The sequence below is a fragment of the Cydia strobilella genome, chromosome 4, assembly GCF_947568885.1.
Source record: "Cydia strobilella chromosome 4, ilCydStro3.1, whole genome shotgun sequence".
NCBI classification, from domain to species: Eukaryota; Metazoa; Arthropoda; class Insecta; order Lepidoptera; family Tortricidae; genus Cydia; species Cydia strobilella.
Window position 1 is genome coordinate 2,542,489 of NC_086044.1, and position 17,779 is coordinate 2,560,267.

Sequence of the window (17,779 nt, forward strand, 5' to 3'; positions counted from 1 at the left end):
CCAGGTATTAAACATTTTTTGACTACAATTCGGAGGACCTACCGCGAAAAACAAAAATCGAAATTTTGTTAATATGCCGTAGAGAGACAGATAAAGTAATTTAGATTTTCGCAGTAGGCCCTCTAAAGTCACATTAGGATACTTAGTAAAACAATGTCCAATATGCATTTTTGCTAAAAAAACTATTCGGTTGTTATCGTTTTTATGGTTCCGTACCTAAAGGGTAAAAACGGGACCCTATTACCAAGACTCCGCTTTCCGTCTGTCCGTCTGTCTGTCTGTTCGTCTGTCTGTCACCAGGCTGTATCTCATGAACCGTGATAGCTAGACAGTTGAAATTTTCACAGATGATGTATTTCTGTTGCCGCTATAACAACAAATACTAAAAAGTACGGAACCCTCGGTGGGCGAGTCCGACTCGCACTTGGCCGGTTTTTTATGTTAATATATTCTGATTTGGATATATGTATTATTAGGCCAAATAAACATTTAACTAGTTACTGTGAGTTTAATTAACTAAGGCCTCTTAACTACGGACAAAATACGTGTCATGTATATTACATATTATTAATATGAATAAATGCGTTAGATGTTCCGTAATTCAGTCTAGTTAGACTCTTAAACTATCCGGTTAATACTCTTAGTTAAGGGTAGAGCACACCGGCTGCGTGTGCGTAGACGAGCACGAAAACGTTGGGGCTGTGCACGCAAACGTGACGCAAGCGGTGTGCCGTCTCTCATAAGGATCTGTATATTAGAACGCGGGCGTGCACGTGTACACACACGCACCCGGTGTGCAGAGGCCTTAGCGACGAGTATATGAAACCTAGTTTAAGAGGAAAGGCAGTTAATGTTTACTGTTTTTACCACTAAGTGACGCTAGGGTAGTCCTTTAGTTTTCTTGCCAAGTTGATGCTTCCTGTAGTTTTTACTTTCTCACGCCTTTTCTTATATCAGTAAATAAACCTGTAGTTATACTACTTATACATTAAGATTATAATTTATGTTAAATGTTATTATAATCTGACTAAATATTATTTCAATTAAGTTGATTAAAGCTAGTCAATATAGTTTTACTTTGTAAGATAGGTAATTTATGGGAATAATTTTAATTTAACTACTTCCATACTTTTAGTTAGTAATGAATAAGTAGATATAATAAACAAAATAGGGTAATTATGACCTTATTATATAGTAAATGTGATGTGTAGGATTTTGTAAAATCGAGTTGTTAGAGAACTAGTAGACGATGTGATACATGTTGATATGTTATAGATATAATAGTGATTATAAATTCATTGAGCTTCTATATTTATTTTTAAATCCGCTTAACTTGTGAAGAAGAAAAAAATGGCCTCGTTTTGTATTAGAATGTATTTGAAATAAATATCATATACGAAGGAAAAAATGACCAAAGCCTCCAGTGTCCAGAGCTGGAATCGAACCAGCGTACCCCGTTTACCGGACAGGTGCCTGAACCGCTCGGCTATCCGGCCACGGTGGCATGGGTCGAAATTTCCAAGTATATGACAATTCCCGAAGTATTGTGGCGCCCCCTGGCCATCTCTAATCAACTCAGGTGATTACGGGCTAGCGAAGAGAGATGGCGCTGCCATTATCTTATCTTATAGTTTCGGGGGCCCTTTCGGATACACTTCGACCCATAGGGATCTTTTGTGCAGTTACCCCCTAGAAAAGATCCGTCCGCTACTCAAGAGCCTTCCCCACCATCTCCATATGCCGGATGATGGACCTTATGGGTAGCTTTTTGAATTCCTTTGGTACCAGGTAGCCTGTTCCAAAGTCCTTCATTCTTTGTCTGGCGAGGGCGTGACATTCACACATAAGGTGTTCTATTGTCTCTTCCTCTTCGCCACACATACGACAATCGGTGTTGTCAGCGTGCCCCATCTTGGCCAGGATTCCCTTGACCCCGTAATGGCCAGTAAACACCCCCGTTATTATTTGGAGTTGCCGTTTGCTAAGTTTCCAAAGCTTTTTGCTCCAACCAGAGTCTACCCCTTGTATAAAGAGCTTTGAGTGCTTTAGACCCGTCAGACTGTCCCATTCTTCCTGGTGTTTGGTCTTAGTAAGGTCTTTGATAGCCGTTGTGATGGTTCCCTGTGAGAGCCCCACGAATGGTTCCGGACCTATAAGGTTGTTTGCAGATCCGGCTCTGGCAAGTTCATCTGCATTTTCATTGCCCATGAATCCCTCGTGCCCTGGGATCCACACCAGTTGCACTTTGTTTTGCCTTCCAAGCTTGTTCAGAGCTTGGATGCCATTGTATACCAGTCTAGAGTCCACTCTAGGCGCCTTAAGCGCTTTGAGTGCAGCTTGGCTGTCGCTGAGAATATAGATATTCTTCCCTTGGGTTTGCCTAACTATATTCTCATGTGCACAGGCAATTATAGCGTATGTCTCGGCTTGGAAGACAGTGGCGTAATTGCCCATGCTTATCCTACTACTAAAGTCATTTGCATAAATGCCTGCCCCAGTACCAGAATCTGTCTTGGACCCGTCTGTGTACCATATGATGTCATTTTCATCAGACATTGGTGCTTCAAGACCTTCGGTCCATTCAGCCCTTGTTGGAACTTTAACATTAAAATTCTTACGGAACACAAACTTGGGTTGCATCTTATCGCAGCCCATATTCGTAATCCTTTTCATGAAATTGTCACATTCCATGTTTGTGTGTTTAGTCTTTGGCTTGTTATCGCTCCAGAGGCCTGTCAAAGCCAGCCTGTGTAACGATTTCCGCGCCTCAGATTGTATCACTAGGTGCAGCGGCGGGAGGTCTAGTAGTACCTCCATCGCCGCTGTTGGCGTCGTTCTAAACGCGCCAGTAATAGCCATGCACGCCGTTCTTTGTATTTTCGTAAGGGCATCCCTGCATGTGCTCTTTAGTGTCCTTGGCCACCATGCCAGGCATCCGTACAGAATGATAGGTCTTACCATCATGGTATAGATCCATCTCAGTACCTTTGGGTTTAAACCCCACGTTTTGCCATATGCCGTTCTACACATTCCAAACACCCTCAGTGCCTTGGTTATGGTAGTTTCGACATGCTTTTTCCAGTTCAGTTCTTTATCTAGTGTTAAACCTAGATATTTCACTTCATCGGACATTTCCAGAACCCTTCCATAAAGCTTCAGCTGTTTCATGCCGTTAAGGGTCTTTTTCCTGGTAAACGGTACTACTACTGTTTTGCCAGGATTGATGGAGAGCTGATGATGGTTGCACCACCTCTCCACTTGCTTCAGTGCTGTATTCATGATTTCCGATACCGTTCCCGGGAATTTCCCGTTTACAAGAATCACTAAATCATCTGCATACCCTACCGTGTATATTGGGCCTTTGTTTAGTTCTTAATACTCTAGAATGTATTTATTGTATTGTTATATTGTACGCGGCGGTTTAGGTAGTGTCTACCTCAATAAGAACCATTTTGTGACTCTGGTAACAAAAAAAATAGATACTGTATTGAGCCGCATCAATCTTTATCATTTTGCCAAATGTAAAATGCCTTTCTAAATATTTAATAATATTATTACATCTATCAATTTAAAATATTTTATCATATTAAACAAAATGTGTAGATTAAAAGCCTCTCATAAAACATTGTGTATTTTATTAATAACTAATGCTTAATCTATATTGTTTGACTCATGTACGTAGCTATATATATATATTATTATTATTTACAACGACGGGACTTAATCGCGTAAAATAGTTTTAAATTTACCTCCGACGTTTCGAGGACGGCGTTGTCCCCGTGGCGTGGCGTGGCGTGGCGTTGTCGGTGAGTCTTCTCCGAGACCACGGGGACAACGCCGTCCTCGAAACGTCGGAGGTAAATTTAAAACTATTTTACGCGATTAAGTCCCGTCGTTGTAAATAATAATTAGTAAAAATCGTGAAAGTTTAAATATATATATATATATAGCTACGTACATGATACATGATATATATATACATACTGAATTCAGTATCTAGTGTCAACTTCTCAAAGAGAGAAAGCAACTTTTTTGTAACTTCTCTTCATTAATAGGATGTTACTTTAAATACAGATAAAATATTAATTTGCGTAAGTTATTATAATTTATCAAGAATTTTACTTTCAAAGGTTTGATTGTAATTTGTTGTGAATATAATTTAGTTATTTTGTAACCGTATTATGCTAGAGTTTAAATATTAAGACTTATTACGGACCTAAGCTGGACCAAATCTTGGGCCGTTATTTATAAATGCGTACAGATTCCCAAAATGTGTTCGCGAGTCGCTCGCGTGCTGCACGCGCGCTCCTAATGCGCCACACATTCGCGGCGAACATGCGCGTGAACAACTCGCGAGAAGCGCACTGTGTCGCGCGTAGCGTGCAGCGCGCGAGCGACACATTCGTGGCGCATTCGGGCAATCTGGACATACCTTTTCGTAGTTTGTACGCGACGCCTCATATTTTACACTTATTATATCAAATCATACTTTTCACTACAGTGCTAACTTTATTCCTAAGTTTCATAGCTTCAATTGTTATTAGAATTTGATTATACAGAATATTATTTCGTTTCGTAAGAATTTTGTATTAGGTACTTAGGTATTGAAATTAAAAATGAAATGAAAATTATCTCCCGGAAAATTAAAAACACCTAACGGATGATCAGCTATACAATTATCATTATTTCCTTATTGGCAAAGAAAAGTTCCAGTTCCTTTTTTTATTACACACGCACTAAAGTGAAAGGTAATGATTTGTTTATTTAATCAGTAGATATACTTCACATAAAATTTTTAAATTTTTACACTTTTCAAGACCAAGAATTTAATGTAAAAGCTAGCTAGGTCTTTTAAATCTACCCCCGGCTTTCTATCTATTTCTAGATGTTATTCATATTTCTTAGATATAGTTTTGGCAGAATAATTATCACTTGCACCATATTTAAAGTTAATAAACTACTTAAAATATACTAATTTATATTATAAATTAGTTTAGTTTTTTTAAAACTAAGTTCAATACCAACATTAAATATATTTTATAACTAATTGGTTACCATTTTCGCGCTTGTTTTAGTATAATATCAAATATGTAATAACAATTAAATTCCGCGAAAGCGAGCATTAAACGAAAGAATAAGTGATTAATTCTTTGTTAAACATTATTTATGTGGTAAGACAAATACCCTACTTATAATGTAAGAAACTTCGATATCAGTAGAACTCTATAGAAGTCTAGGTTAGAATTTGTTACTCTATAAAAAGGTCTAGAATGTACATATTCATACCAGTAGATTAGGCCAAGCCAAAACTGTGAATTGACTTAAAGATAGTTCTAGTATTTGATCGGGGGCAGGTAGATTAGTCTGTGGTTGTTAATATTACGTGCGTTACAATCTTATGTGTTTACGTGTGTTTGATTTTCGAGTCATAATACGATGTATTGATTAAAGTTCTTCCAAAGTGATTATTGATTTTTACTATCCTAGAACATTACTACCTACATCCTACACATAGATGGGGTATTTACTATGCCAAAGGGCATTTACGTAAATCGAAATTGACCACCGGGTGTAATGACGACGCCAGTTTTTTTTGTGATGCTGGCCAATATGGAGTGACTTCTTCTTCGGGTGGTTCTCCATCATCTGCTGTGTTGGCAGTTATTTTCTTAAAATTTTTCTTATGGCACGCCAAGTGCCAGACGCGGCGGGCGACTTGTATATGTTTTATAAGGTGTAGTGATGTACTCCAGGGTGGTTTTGAACTCTCATACCTTTCCCAACAGTACCCAGCAAAAACCCGGCACGTAACTTCCTGCAAGCTGGAACAATGCCGATGGTATCAACTGTTATCCAACCCATTGTAGGCTTTTTCACAAGCACCATCTACGCCAGCAGCGCTAAGATGGTGCTATAGGTATTTGTTGTACGGAATAGGTACAGTATAGGATGGGTTAGGTTAGTTTAGTACTAGAACACTACTAACGTAGAATCTGTGCGGAAAGAGAGGGGCGTAGAATGTATCCCTAACAGCATTTATACGTCATTATGGCATCAGCGACGTCATTATGACGCCCTAATTACGTCATTATGACGTCGCTGACGTCACCACTGCTACCTGGGTTGGGTTCTCTTACATTCCACGACTCTTCTCTTTCCGCACAGCCTCTATTAAAAAGAGATATATACTTAAAACTGTATCCAAAACTACAAAGCTTTTCATGCCTTTCTTTAGCTTAGGTAAATTCTGTTTGTTGTTTGGCTACTTACCAAGTCAATCTGTGTTATTGGTAGAAAGCCATTTTTTTATATTTTTGGAAAAGCTGCAACATAACAACGAACACTGATAAATAAATGTATATTTTATGACTAAGGTGGGGTAAGAGGGATATAGTTTATTTTGCTCGGGGCAAGAAACATTATGAGGATTATCTATAAGTGTTTATCTTGCCCCAAAGTTTCTCTTACCCCATCTAACCTCATGTAACATCATGGAGTTAGACCGAGATAAGTCTGCAACGATTTAGCACACGCAATGCAAGTGTTATTTAAAACGTCAAACTTCTATGGAGTTATGACACTAGCACTGCGTGTGCTATCAAAGTCGTTGCAGACTTGACTTGGTCTAAATCTACCAGAAAAATATCATTTCACTCACTCATTTCTTTAGCTTAGGTAAATATCATTTCTTCTTAAGTTACCTACGAGTATCAAGTTAGTCTTCTTTTTTTCTGAATAATTGCAATATAAAATATAACGATCGATATTTTATGGGCTGCCATTCAAGTCTATATTTTGTCAATTATGTCAAAATATTTAAGTATTTTATATTATATTTAGGTATGTAACTTAAAACCCAAATTACAATTTTATTTGTTTTACCGCTAAAATTATCAGGCGGCATTTTACCACCCAACATCAATTATGGTGGCGCGCTCATTTTGAACAATTAACGCTAATTGTCACATAACATAATAATAAAGTGAACAGGGTACGCGACAGTGAACAGTGAGCCGTGTGATTTTGACAGTCAAGTGTAAAACATGGCAAGTAGGTGGGAAGTGTTTGTCTAAGCTAGTCTTATTTTCACTTTTTTTTCTTACTCATTACCATTACGAGTACCATGTGCCATTTTTTGGGGCTAGCTCTCCGTCTATTATAGGGCATGAATGCCGAAATTTCGGAATCCCGAAGTAGCGGCATATCGGATTAATATTTACCAATCTGAAGATCGGAATTCTGCTATTAGACTTTCCAAGTTCAATTTTATAAAATTTTAACAAACTGCGATATTAGCGAATATTTAGTTTAATATACCTATTCTAAATTCTAATATTCCATATTTAATCCGTACGCATGAGGCACAAAATATTAAAAACAGGCCATTTTTAATGATTATTTAACTGATTTTAACTTTAAAAAGATTTTGAAATAGCAGCGTTTTACCTGAAATAAAACGCATATTAAAATACTTACCTCACTGGAAGCTTTATAATTGAGAGAGCATATCTGTTTCCGTCGAATTATCACCAGTCTAGTGCTTTATTTGACTCTTGTTTCTGGCAACAGTGGCGACACCTGGCGGACCGCGCCATTTTTACACCAGGTAAAAGATGTCCGGTGAACTGTTTGTCATTGGCTCAATTTCACCAGGCAGAAATTAAATGAAAGCTTCCAGTGAGGTAAGTATTTTAATATGCGTTTTATTTCAGGTAAAACGCTGCTATTAAATTACTCTACCGTCACTGGAAGCTTTATAATTGAGACCTGTTTGTTATCGCCTGGTGTCGCCCCTTATTAGATTAATTCTAATGTATTATAGCGCCAATGTGATTGATTAGTATCTGAATTTATGATGACTGAAATATATGATACTGAAATATCGATTTCAATTATTTTATTCTTCAAACAGATAATTTTACACTTAGTAGTTCAAATGTAATGATTTATAGTTATTCCTTATTATAATTTATTTATGTACTTATTTTAATTGTATACGCTTGCCTGAACGATCAGGTACAATGATTGCAACCAGGCACAGTGCCTGAGAAATGAAATTTACTTTACTATTACTATATTATATAAATCAATGATCGTAATACCTATACAGAATTAAACAATTGTGTGACATTTGTAGAAGAAATACTTGTTCTTGCTACCTGTCTCCTGTAAAATCGCTGGAAATGTGTTAGCTGATTGCCAGTTTCCACGAGCCATAATGTCATCAAGGGAATGATTTTCCCACCAACTTTTTGAAGCTGCAGCTGATCTAATACTACCTTGGGCAGCTGCTATGTTCGGTTTAAAGAAATTCGCTTCTTTAAACAAAGTTTTTATCTAATTAGCAATGATCGTCCGTGAGGCTGGCTGCGGCCGATTCTTGACACTTGTCATGAACAAATTAAATGATTTATTTAGCAGCATTACGTCTGTCATTTACAAGTGATATGGTTCTTTCTATCCAAAAAAGGGAGATTTAGCATACTATTACTCGTATTTGCTAATAGTTTCCAACCTGACTGCCTGTAATTACTAGTCTATTTTTGAGCCAAACTGTGGCCAAAAAATGATACATTTATCTGATCTTATACAGTTGTCATAGTCAATCGTAAGCAAGGTTAAATTATGTATGCGCCTACCAGAGCAAAGAAGTAGTAAAGTGGCAGTATGACACATTATTTGGAAAGCATTGTTAAAGAATTATCAGTTAATCAACATCCCAAAATGGGGGTTTAGTCGTTTTAGGACACGTTAAGGAAATCGACTTAAGAATATGTTTTATCAGAACATGTGAACTCAAACAACTTGATGTTTCAGTGTTACACAATGTAGAAACGACTGACTTGTGTAAAAGTATGGTATTATACTGATAATTTATTTATTTGATGTAAATCCGATAAAAATTGTGCTAGTTTATATATATATTTGTACATGCCAAAGAAATCCAACGTTGCCAAGCTCAAGCTTTTTTGTAAGTTCTTAAAGTCATTTTTCTGCAAGAATTGTTAAGCAATGATAATTGATCTGAGCTCCATGACTAGAGAGTATACTTATACAGAGTATACTTCCAAACCTCGAGAATCATTTCCTCGACTTAGGGAGGTGGTAACCCTGTCGACGTGCCGATGAGATTGAGTTTCTTCCGCAGGTGTCTCAGAGTAAGCGGCCTTGCTAGCGCTCGGGCTTTGAGATCTGCCCGCCAGAACATTTTTTCCCTAGCAAGGCATCATTACCAGAAATATCCCGGTCGATTGGTTCAAGTGAGCGAGGACTATGGGCATCAGAAAAGGTGGTGGGAATACCCACGCGAGTGGATAGTTCCACGGAATACTGAATGCGTGGTACATCGCTTGAGGGTCTTTCAGGTCTCGGGATACATAATATTGTGTACCATGTGGGCTGTTGCCTAGGCGAATAGATCCACCACCGGTATTTCCCACTTCGCAAAAACTGTATCCACGCAAGCCGGTAGTAAGTGCCATTCCGGCGGTAGGTGACGACGCGATAATTGATCGGCTTGACAATTGTACTTCTCCGGTAGATAATGTATGCTAAAGTGTATTTGATTTTGATCTAGAAGATCTAAAGTCCGATGGGTTATGTTTACCAGGGCTAACGATTTCGATCCCCCTTCTTTCATTAGACGGATTACGGCCGTCCTGTTGTCGCATTGTATAGGCATCAAACTGTGATGCAACAGGTGAGCGTAACCTTGAAGAACATGAAGGATCGCTAACATTTCTTTCTGATTGCAATGAAGGTTCCGAAGCTCCCGAAAGAGCTAGGTCGTTCAACTGCGACCCGGACATCGGTTTTAGAAAATTGGTGGGGAGGGTGATGTAGAGTTGTTGACGCCTGTCAACTTTATACCCACCAATTTAATCGCTCGACACACTTTGCGGTATTAGGAACGATGTGTTCGATGGGTCTGGCAGGGTGAAATTTACTTACCATCGATACTTATGAGGGTTCGAATAAAGATTTTGACATGATCTAGTAGTATGGCATTTTGATGGACAATCAGAAAATCGTCTAGGTAAACTACAATTCTGACATTCCATTGTTGCCGCAAGGTCTGAGCTACCCAATTTGTCAGTATTGACAACGTTTTTGTCAATTTTGTCAGTATAGAAAATACACTTGGCGTACGTGCGTGAAACGTGAGACTTGTACGTGGAAGTATATTATGATTATTATGGCATATACCTGCACACCCCGTCATTTGGTTGAGGAAGTCGGGTATCCGATGCATGTTTATGTGGTGAAACGGTTCGACCAGTATATAAACCGTTTAGCGCTTTCAAGTTGAAAATTGGTCGAGCTGATCCGTCCGATAAAAGGAAAAGAGGAGAAATGAAGCTTGGTGACGGTTAGTGCTACACTTAGAATGCCTTGAGCCTTCATTTTGAGCACGGAGCATCATTGACATCATTAACTATATATTGACGATCGGTCTGCAGTGGGTAGTGACCCTGCCTATGAAGCCGATGGTCCCGGGTTCGAATCCCGGCAAGGGTATTTACTTGTATGATGAACACAGATATTTGTTCCTGAGAATCCTGAATCATGGGTGTTTTCTATGTATATAAGTATGTATATTTCTATATATGTATATAGGTATATATCGTCGCCTAGTACTTATAGTACAAGCTTTGCTTAGTTTGGTGCTAGGTCAATCTGTGTAAGATTGTCCCCAAATATTTATTTATTTATATAATTCACCACTAACCTCTGACAGGATTGACTCGTTATCAGGGAAAGCAATTTTTGAGGCAACGTTTGTTTTTAAAACAATTATTATCTTGGCAAAGAGTGTTGACATTGCCAACTGCAATATGCTTGCGAAGCTCACCCATTCTCTGATCACTATCCATTTCTTAAAATAGCAATGCAAATAAATAAATATTAATTCTAGTGCACAATTGAAGAAATTTTCTTTTGACACAGGAGTGTGATGAAAGGGGCCTGATTTTAAATTGGGATACACCAGAAGTGGTTATGCAAGGAATGGTATGCGATACCCTCGTATTAACTTTAATGCAATAGCAAATGAGACAATGGGAGCACCAGAAATACTGGTGCTCCCATTTTCTTCCACTGTATGAGGAAGTGCGCTACCGGCCTACTTGAAACGGTTCCGAGTCATGGTTTCTGCCGTTTCTGGTTGCCTTTGTAACCTCTACTGGAATTTCCTTATCCTCTAGTACTTACCTCCACGACCGGGCCGCGAGCCTCAATTTTGAAACTACGCTCTTCCACTTGTGTGGTAAGCAAGGTGGTTTTTTTGAAGGTTGACCCAAGGGTAATTTGGTTGTTGACAATTTTGCCAATGACATACACCCCGCGAGGGTGCGTCGGTACAGGTTTGCATATGCGTATTTTGCAAGGAAAAGTACCCTGAGCTCGCATTGCACTGAATTCCACGCGATGGAATTGTAGGTTTTTGTATGCCTTGCCCCCGCGAGGGGCGGCTGTTAGGCTGATTTGCCTTGGTAATATCATTATGTTTAAGAGGCCAAACATGTTTCAAACTCCTCCTGCCTTTTCAAGAGGTGATGTAAAAGAATCAGCATCAAAAATGTTATTAGTTGTGCAAGGGGGGATTTTGTTTACTAATGCCTTGACAAGTGGCTCTTTAATTTGGCTTGTAATGGCCTCTCTGCGTATTTCAATAGCTTCGGCGCGGTAACCACAAACTAATTGCAGAAGATCAGAGGAAATCTTTTGTAAATCGAGCTCATCAACTAGTATTTAATTCATAAGAAAAATTTCATACTTTTAGCCCACGATAAAAGACTACGAAATCTATCTTGAATCGCCTGTTTTTGTTTCAAAATGGAGTAGGTAATAGCTGCATATGATTCTATCAGAATAAGCTAGATGGCGTAAAGTATCATACATGATTACCTCTTCGTTTGTTTTCAGGTCTATGAAACCTGGAGTATGATTGTAAATTTTTTGTATATCAGAGTATCTACCCTCAGACCATGCTGCGCTTCCCAAGCGTTGAACGTCAAGAAGCATTTTAAATAAAATACTGGAGTCTTAGGGACCGAAGGTTCCTTTAATTTCGTTTCAATATCAAAGTGAACGGCAAATTTAAATTTGCGTCTTGACTCTCAGCGTTCGTCAAAAATGCAAGCGATTGTATAATTTCTCACAAAAAGTATAATCGGATAGAAAGATCTGCAAATAAAGCACTATAGTAAATTGGTTAATTATTTGGCACAATAATTTAAAATGTAGGTAGTGGTCCGAACAGAAAAACTGTTAAAATTGTAATGGCGCGCCTAGCCGCGCATTACAACATCATGCAACGGCCACGTGACAGACAGCGGAGCTACCTATCGAGCCGCGGCCACCGATCGAGTGCCAGCCCACTCGCCCCACCCGCCGCGCGCCGTGCCGAGAGTATAAAAGCGGCGCGCGCCCATACAACAGCGTCAGTTGGGCTCACCGCCTTCCGCAGTGAGGACAGCTGATCTCCCGGTCGAGCCGGCGTGTTTTCAGACGCGTAGGCACCCGGTTCCCCTCCGACCCTTCCTGATTCCCGTAGCCCAGTCAGAGCCGGCGTGTTTTCAGACGCGTAGGCGCCTGGATTACGTAACCCGTCCTACCCTGTATCTTGGTCCGAGCCGGCGTGTTTTAGACGCGTAGGCACCCTTGATACTCCCTATCGCCCTGGTCAGAGCCGGCGTGTTTTAGACGCGTAGGCACCCTAGGCGCTCCCCCCCGATTCGCATATCCTTCCCGTCTCACCATCCCCTTCACCCTTAGGGGATACCGTTCCCGAATCCGCGAGTAGCTTAGGGTCCGCGCCGTACCGTTGCGATAATTAGAAGCCACCCCGCGTCGTACCTAGCTTAGGATACCTAGACCTAAGTAATCTTGATTTATAATAAACCGGCATAAAAGCCCGCCGATTTATACTACAGCATTAAACCTGTGTTTCCTTGTCTCCCTCTGCACCCTCTCTCTCCTCTGAGCTAACTAGGAAACCCTTGCTCCCGTCTGGAACAAGGGAGGTGTATGAGGCCGCGACCGCCCCGGCGAACGTGACCCCATCACATCTGGCGCCCAACGAAAAAACTCACGTAGGAGTCCATAAGGTATCCTGGAAGGAACCATTGCTCGAGAGAGGACAGAATAAATAAATAAATAAATATTTAACATATACCGCCCCGTGTACTCATATATTCCATACAGCCGCTACACGTAGCATCACCGCACCGAGGCAACTGGGACTGTCGCATCCCGCCCACCCGTAGAGTACACCTAGCCCGCACAGAGGTACTCCAGGACCCCCGACACGCTCCATCCAAGTAATAAGGTTAAAAAAAAAAAAAAAAAAAAAAAAAAACACCGTATACCGCTGCTTACCGGTAGGTATTAGAAATGCCTACAAGTTGGATATACCGACTCAAAAAACCCGAATTAATACAAGAAGCCACGGCACGTGGCGTACCGACTGAAGACTTAACCGTAGAGGAGATACGCAAGGGCTTGGTGGAGATCCTGAAAGAGGAAGAAGCCGATAAAATGGCGGAAAACAATGCAAAGGTGATCACAAAATTAATAAAAGAATGGAACCTCTCGTTTAAAACTACAGACAACGCCGTCGAGTTCATCGAAAGATTGGAAGAGCTCATCGACGCCAGCAAGGTCGGAAAAGAGGACATACTGCCCGCACTACCACGCATCCTGCAGGGCAGAGCGCTCCTGTGGTACAGAAATTACGTAGACTCATGGACCGATTGGAATCAATTCCTGCAAACATTTAAGCTGTACTACTACCCGGCCAATTATGAAGAGGATCTCATAGCCAAAATTGTCACTAGAAAACAAGGAGACCAGGAGAGGTTTACCGACTACGTCACAGACATTCTGACGCTGATGCGCAGGTACGGAAGTCTCGACGAAGCAGCGAAGTTACACCGCATCCACGAGAATATGTTACATAGCTACAAGCTATACATCAAAAGGCAAGACTATAAGACCTTACCAGAACTGTTAAAGTTAGGAACCGAGTATGAAAATATAAGAACACCCACGTACGGTGCAACGACGTCGTCAGGAGCGTGGCGAGACGCCAGCGACAATAACAAATGGAGGGAGGACAAACAAGCAAGTAGCGAACAAACGACCCAAGGTAGGGACGACCGATGCAGCGACAACCAGAAACCGAAACCCGAACCGAGAGAGAGTACGAGCCACACAGTGCATCCGAAGTACGACCCCAAGACCAGCTGCTGGTCCTGTGGGAAACCGGGACATAACGCGGACGCCTGCAGGGGCAGACGCCAAGTGTTTTGCAGCCAGTGTGGAAAACTGGGAGTGCTGAGTAAGGCCTGCTGCAGGAAAGCAACCTGGATAGGGCAGGAAAAGCTAGGAGCAGCCGATAGCCCACAGGCGAGCGACAACCGCATATACACCGATTTGCACATAATGGGAAGAAAATACCGAGGCGTAATAGACACAGGATCCACCAACTCGTACATCAACCAGCAAGTATATAATGAATGTAAGAACATCGCGTACCAAAATAAGCTAAAAACAAGAGAAGTAATACTAGCGAATGGGACCAGGACACAAACCCACAACAACTTGTTGGTCGACATAGAAGTCAAAGAGGTAAAAATCAGACACTGGCTGAGGGTGCTGCCGTCAGCGACGGACATTATAATAGGAATGGACGTCCTGAAACGACTTGGAATGTCAATAAAATGGCCAGGAGAGAGCCAAGACGAAGAAGACCCCGATGACAAAGATACCCAGAGAAAAAATCCGAAAAACGGAGAGGACAAGCAAAAAGTAGACACTCCAGAAGAAAACCAGAATAGCATAACCTCCGAATCCAGTCAACAGCAGCCAACCACACCGTTCACAAAGGTACATCACAGAATAGAACTAAAACACACAGGACCCGTAAAACAGAGATACAATCCGCGAAATCCGAAAGAGCAAGAAATAACCGACAAACACGTGAGTGACATGCTTCAACAGGGCGTGATCGAGAGGTCCCACAGCTCACGTAGTTTCCCCGTGGTACCAGTGGAAAAACCGTCAGGTCAGTACCGAATCCGTGTAGATTACCGTGAGAATAACCAGATATCCGAAGAAGATGCGTACCCGCTATCACAGGTACATTTCGGTGAGATTGACCAGACATCCGAAAAAACAGCCGCAAACCGAGTCACGCGCCGCCGAGCAAAAGCGAACCTTACGCAGCACACACAGAGACTAGCGACAAAATATAACCGGAAGAAGAAAATTCGAAAAACACAAACCACGCAGCGCGGACACGAACCGACTTCAGAAATGGAACATGGGACCCTTAAACGTCAATTTAATAGAAGAAAAATAGATATAGGATGGATAACAAAAAGTAAGTTACATATCGCCACCGGCACCGGCACCGTCCACGAGACCTGACACGGAGGGAGGAAACAAGAAAAGGACGCGCAGGGCGGGCAGAAAGAGGAACGGCGGCCATACGAGGAGGCCGCGAACGCGGCAGGCGCACCCGCCCTACGAACGTCACAGCAAAAGAAAAAAGGGGGGAAAAGAAGACTAAATAAAAAAAATTGTGTAGTGAAATAATATAAAAATATAACAGTGATTATATTAAAGTACCGTAATAAGAAAAACAAATAGTGTAGTAAAAAAAAAACTTAATAAAGTGTAGTAAAAAAAAACCGTCAGCAGATTTAAGTACCGTAGAAGCATTTAAAAAAATGTGTATTAAAAAAAAACCTATTGTTTAAATAAAGTAAAGTAATAAAATGAAGAATAATTACCGTGCAATCAAAAGTGTGACCAGTAAACCGCAATAGATACTTAATATAAACATAAATAAACCCGCGACATGGTGAATAAATAGAATAGAATAATACAAGCACATAGAAAGAATAGGTTACAGACCAAGTAAGTACATAACAGTGAACGTGAATTGGTAACATTAAGTCAACTGAACAACAATATAGTGGGAATATACTTACAATAAATACATACATACATACATACATATAATCACGCCTATTTCCCGGAGGGGTAGGCAGAGACCACGGATTTCCACTTGCTACGATCCTGACATACCTCTTTCGCTTCCTTCACTTTCATAACATTCCTCATACACGCTCGCCGGTTTAGGGTGCTCTTGACCTGGCCTTTCTTCAGGATTTCCCCGATCTGATCAGAGAAAGTCCGCCGAGGTCTGCCCCTTCCAACTCCCGTTTCTAGGATTACAATAAATAACTTTAAAAAAAAAACAAGACGCGGGTCAAACAGAGAACGTAGGCTCAAAATAAATAAACGTGTTGCAAATAGGAAGACGAATACTTATAATAAATACAAAAACGAGAGATAAACATAATAGCATCCAGTAAATAAAAATAATAATAATAATAATAAAAAAAAAAAAAAGAAATGGTATCGTCTTTCAGCCAGCATATTCTAACGGTGATTTTTCCCCATAGGTAAAAATCTCCAGACGGGTGACGGGACTGTAATGGCGCGCCTAGCCGCGCATTACAACATCATGCAACGGCCACGTGACAGACAGCGGAGCTACCTATCGAGCCGCGGCCACCGATCGAGTGCCAGCCCACTCGCCCCACCCGCCGCGCGCCGTGCCGAGAGTATAAAAGCGGCGCGCGCCCATACAACAGCGTCAGTTGGGCTCACCGCCTTCCGCAGTGAGGACAGCTGATCTCCCGGTCGAGCCGGCGTGTTTTCAGACGCGTAGGCACCCGGTTCCCCTCCGACCCTTCCTGATTCCCGTAGCCCAGTCAGAGCCGGCGTGTTTTCAGACGCGTAGGCACCTGGATTACGTAACCCGTCCTACCCTGTATCTTGGTCCGAGCCGGCGTGTTTTAGACGCGTAGGCACCCTTGATACTCCCTATCGCCCTGGTCAGAGCCGGCGTGTTTTAGACGCGTAGGCACCCTAGGCGCTCCCCCCCGATTCGCATATCCTTCCCGTCTCACCATCCCCTTCACCCTTAGGGGATACCGTTCCCGAATCCGCGAGTAGCTTAGGGTCCGCGCCGTACCGTTGCGATAATTAGAAGCCACCCCGCGTCGTACCTAGCTTAGGATACCTAGACCTAAGTAATCTTGATTTATAATAAACCGGCATAAAAGCCCGCCGATTTATACTACAGCATTAAACCTGTGTTTCCTTGTCTCCCTCTGCACCCTCTCTCTCCTCTGAGCTAACTAGGAAACCCTTGCTCCCGTCTGGAACAAGGGAGGTGTATGAGGCCGCGACCGCCCCGGCGAACGTGACCCCATCACAAAATATATGACCACATACTCATTTTACTAATATTAGAAATCAAGGTACTTACGTGACGTGGTCACTTTTTACACTTAAATTCACTTTAATTAATATAACGTATTGATTTAAGGAATCACACGTAACAATTTCATTTCATTTTTTAAAATTTAAATTGTAATGGCCGCAGGGTCAGTGAGCCTGGCTCGCTGCGGACTTGTTGTTTCGACGGGAAACTGAATGCCAATGACAAACAGTTCACCGGACATCTTTTACCTGGTGTAAAAATGGCGCGGTCCGCCAGGTGTCGCCACTGTTGCCAGAAACAAGAGTCAAATAAAGCACTAGACTGGTGATAATTCGACGGAAACAGATATGCTCTCTCAATTATAAAGCTTCCAGTGACGGTAGAGTAATTTAATGGTCATTTTCAATACCGGTATTAATTCCGGTATTGAGGGCCAACATCGGATTACAATACCGGTTTACCGGTATTGAGAATCGT